The sequence below is a fragment of the Felis catus genome, chromosome D1 (genome assembly GCF_018350175.1).
Source record: "Felis catus isolate Fca126 chromosome D1, F.catus_Fca126_mat1.0, whole genome shotgun sequence".
NCBI lineage: Eukaryota > Metazoa > Chordata > Mammalia > Carnivora > Felidae > Felis > Felis catus.
The window spans coordinates 97,748,942-97,753,694 of NC_058377.1; the positions used below are offsets into that span (position 1 = coordinate 97,748,942).

Sequence of the window (4,753 nt, forward strand, 5' to 3'; positions counted from 1 at the left end):
GTGGAACCCATCTGCTCCCCGGGAGGGGGAGGAGGGGGAGAAGGACGCCTGCCCCGTGACAGTGTCAGGACGAGCTGGACCGAGGGCAGGAATGGAAGGGGAGCGGGTGGCTCTTGGGAGAAAATGAACCTCAGAGCGGCCCTCTGTGGGTGGATGGCAGATGCGGGGGCGGGCGGGTGGGGGTGGGGATGGCCAGAGCCCGGACAGGCCTGAGGCAGGAAGGAGAGAAGCCAGAACAAAGCCAGCCAGCCCCAGGGAGGAGTTCAGACCACCCGGCACTCCTTTCTCAGGGCCAGAGGAGCTGGAGGCAGCAGGGACAGAGCCTGGATTCAGGGAAGAAGCCCCCTTGGTCCATGGATCCGTGTGTCCCACCCCAGAACTCCCCAGGCCTGCTCACAATATCTTCTCCAGGTAGCCAGGGAGGAAATGTGGGCTGCCCCTCCCAGCAGGGCCCTAAGGCAGTCGAAGGGAAGAGGCAGGAGAGATGGGAAACAAAGCCTCCCTCCCCCTGTTCCCTTCCTCCCTTCTTCCCTCCCTCTCGTCCTTCCCTCCCTCCGATACCCTCCCGTTCTCTCCCTCCCTCCCTGTGTCCTCTCTCTTTCTTGGCCTCTTAGGGGCGAATCCTTTTCTCCCAAGAGCTGGGAAGCCACCCTTGTTTCTCTCACTTTTGCCTCCTCCCTCAGGCAGGCCCCTGTCTCTGCTAGCCTCTAACGCGGGTGGACTGTTCACTGGCTCTTTACTTCCTCTCCCAGGTCTCAACTGCCCAGGCGCACAGGCAATCCCGGGGCACACACGATTTCACGGTCTGCTTTTTCACGTTACCCCAACATTCTGCCATGCGTCTGCCTCGTCATAGCTACGATCTCCTGGCACAATCATCGCATAATTCTCCATGGAGAGGACAGACCCAGCTGGCTGACCCAATGCCCAAAGGCCCGATGTTTAAATGGTTGCCAGTTTCTTCACTGGTGTAGGGGACCCAGCTGTCTAGGATCTCGTGTGAGTTTTTCTCTGAAGCCTGATGAGCTGACACTGTCAGAGCGGCCACTTCCCAGCCTCCCCTCCGGCCCTCTGGGGGCGCCGTACTCTGCCCATGTCACCACCTCCCCCAGGAGACTTGGCCCAGGACAGATGGGGGCCTCATTCATTCGCTCATTCATTCCACAACTCCTCCTGTGCCCAGACCCGAGCCACACACCGAAGGTGCGGTGCCCCCCCGGAGGGAGAAGGCAACAAGTCAAGGGGCAATTCTAACCTAGGATGATACGTACCCTGATGAGAAGACCGTGTGCAGGGAGCAAAGAGGGGCTCCGGATCCTTCCATGAGCTTCCCAGGGAACACACCATCTAGGCTAAGAAAAGAGAAATGAGTGGAAGGCGGCCAGGTAAGTACACAGAGATGTCCAGGAAGAGAGAACTAGCACAGGCCAAGGCCCGGGGGTGAGTGTGCACCCCTCCAGGGGCACTAAGACTCGTGGTATGGACAGAGTCCAGGGGGTGAGGTGAGAAATGGCAGGACAGGAGACGAGGGAGTAGAAGGGAGCAGGTGCCAAGAGTCTGTAAGCAGTGATAAAGGGTTGGCTATTATCCTGAGGGCACTAGGGAGCCATTGAAGGTTTCTAATAGAGGAGACACCTGATCAAATTTGAATCTGAGTAAACTCATTCCTCTCACATTCTTTCCCTGGCAGCATCTTGGGCACGAGGGCAGTTCGGAAGGCCTCCGGGAGCATCCCGAGTCAGAGTTGCTGTGGAGGACACACAGGGAAATCATTGCGAGGTCTGAGAACAGAGCAGGGACCCGGGAGGAAGGACAGATCACAGCCAGGCTCCTGGTGAGAGACCTATGAAGGACGAGAGCCAGGCAGCCGGGGCACCCCGGCAGCAACGAGGACAGAGGTCCCGGGGCCTCGGGAAAGCTGGGTCGTCCCTGAGCACCCTGGCCCTTCGCCTCACCCCCCCACCCCACAGCTGGCTCAGGCACCGCAAACCAGACCGCAGCGCTGCCTTGGAAACTCAGGCCTCCCAGCTCCAATTCAGGCCCGCCCTGCTCCTCCCTGGGCAGCGTTGCCATGGTAACCATTAGAGGTGGCGGAGATTCTCGCTGAGGCTGCAGAATGACATTAATCCTGCCTGAGCGTGGGCGGGAGGGTGGGAATGTATCCTGGCATTCCCCATTCGGATGGAGAGTCCTGGCCCCACTCACCTCTCAGGACAAAAGGCAGAGGGCCCACAGGCTTGTGATGAGCGTGATGGGATAGGGGTTGGGGTGCAGAGAATGAGCTCTGTTGGGTCCATGACCCTGCCCCTTCTCTAGGCCACAGGCTCACCCCCTAACCCTGGCTGTCTGCTAAGAGGGGCAAGAATCACTGTGACCCTTCTCAAATGCCTGAGACACATACCCGACAGTCCTCCTTCTGGGGATAATCTTAGGGCAATAATAACGATGCCTATGACGCGGTGAGCACTCACTGAGTACCGCGCTTGGTGCTTCACATGCACAGCCTCCCGGAGCACTCCCTGCAGGGCCAGGAAATACATTCTTCTTTATCCCCATTGCACGGGTGTGGAAATCAAGGCTTTGAGGAGACAGACCCCTGCCCCAGGTCACGCAATCAGCAAATAGTGTGCCCAAGGAGGGCCCCCCTCCGTTAAGGGTCGCTGAGGGATGTTTATCCGACAGCCACTGCTGAACGCTGTCTCTGATAGAGAGCTCACTGCCTGAAGGAACAGCCTTTTGCATTGTGGGGGAACCGAGAGACAGAAAGTCCTTCCTGACAGTGAGCAGAAGCCGGCATCCCTGGGCATGCCTTCCCTGGACCCAGGTGTGCCACCTGGGACTTCATGGAGCCTGGCACGGTGCCTGCTGGGCTGCAGACCCAAGGAGATGCCTTCATCCTCCATCATCCTGGAATAGGACTCAGCAGCTCTAGAAGTTCTGCCACATACAGCTGTCAGAGGGCTGATTAATTGATTGATTGGTATTTGGGGCTCATTCTGCAGCCAGACCCAGTCTGTGCTCAGGGTTAAGGCTCAGCTGATGGCAGAGCTCAGGGGCTGTGTACCTGGCCAAGGTCAAGGTTACCATCTGCGCCTGGGTCAGAGATCTGTGAACAGACTTTCTGCATGTAAAGCTTCCAGGCCCTTCCAGGGGTCATGCTGCAACCTTGGCCTCATTAGCACGCGACTCTCACCAACCAGCTGAGCCCATCTGGTTTCTTATTAATCTAAAAGTGAGATGTAGCAAGCAGACTTCTGGGGAGCAGGCAGCTTTGGATAAAACGGCCTGCCCAGTATGTCATCGCTTCCTCTCCCCTGCAGCCAGGAGAGTGTCCCGCCCTCCTCTTGACGGTGGCCTCCAAGCCCTTCCCCCATGGCGAGACCACAAAGCACTGGCTGGTGACCGAGCCATGTTTCCTGTGGGTACAAAGGGGAGGCAGGTGGGAGGAAGAGCTGGGAGCAAAGGAAGGGCTCTGTGAGGGAGAGGCACAGTGGGGAGCAGAGGAAGTGGACATCATGAGGTCACCCAAGGTCCAGCTGCACCCAGCTGTCATACCTGCCTCTTCCCTCTGGGGAGATAATTCTCACTTTGCACACTACACTCCTTTGCACAGACTATTCCTGTTACATAAAAAGCCACTTTTGTTTCAATTCCTCGTAACCAAATTCCGTTCCCCACCACCCATCCCTCATGGCCTATCTCAGGTGCTACCGCCTCCGTGAAGTTTTCCCTGATCCTCTCAGCCTGAATAGACCCCGCCTCATACTGATTTCCTTGTTGGAACTATTGGTGGATGGATCCAACCATTCCTGTTAGACTGTGAGCTCTGAAGACTAGGACCCATGTTTGAGTCATGTCTGTATCCTGTATAACTCCATACAGATAGCAAGTTCAAGGTAAATGCTTATTGACTGGATAGAAGGACATGTGGGTGGAGGAATGCATCTATCCTAGGCTGAGCTCCCCAGGAAGTAGACCCTGAGGCAGAGTTGAATGTGCAGGATGTTTATTAAAGCATGCCTCAAGGATCCACACCTGTGGAAAGGAGGTAAAGGAAGCAGGACTGGGCAGAAGGGAAGTCAAGCTGCAACGCAGGCCCCCAAAAATAGCTTTGGCTGACACATGAGGAGGCCTGAAGCAAGAACTCATGGTTATTCTGATGGGCCAGGATGGTGAGCCTTTAATACCCATGCATCCATCAGTCATTGGATGTGAGCTGCTCTGGGAGGGGACGTGACCTTCGGCAAGGCAGCTGTCTGTAGCTGAGATAATCCTCGAAGGAAATGACCTCTAAAGGCTCCTTAACACCAGCACTGCTAGCAGTTGAGGCAACAAGTCCCTCACTGCAGGGGGATCTGGGCAGCACATCACACTGTCCACCACAGCTGGACGTGACGGATGATGGATAGTGGATAAATACATAGTTTGGTAGATCAATGATTGGATGGATAGAGGATGGGTTCGTAGATGGCATGTGAATGGATGACTGGATGAATTAACACCTAGGTGCTGGATGGATGGATGGATGGATGGATGAAGAATGGATAGATGGACGGAAAGATGGATGGATGGATAGTTGAGTGAATGGGTATCTGGATGATGGATGGATGAATAAATGGATGGGTGGATACACAGATGCGTGGATGATGGATGGATGAATTCATAAATACATGAACTTGTGGATGATGAATGGTTGGGTACATTATTGGCAAGGGATGCATGAATAGATGATGTTTTCTCAACATTTCGTGTC

At 55.5% G+C, this 4,753-nt stretch overlaps 1 long non-coding RNA gene across 1 annotated transcript; it reads left to right on the top strand.

Annotated features, from left to right (window-relative positions):
- Positions 1-296: 296 nt before the first annotated feature.
- Positions 297-2,098, top strand: LOC109492124. Its single transcript, XR_002145878.3, has 3 exons — positions 297-411; positions 753-1,385; positions 1,691-2,098. It is a non-coding gene; the product is annotated as an uncharacterized LOC109492124 (long non-coding RNA).
- Positions 2,099-4,753: the final 2,655 nt, after the last annotated feature.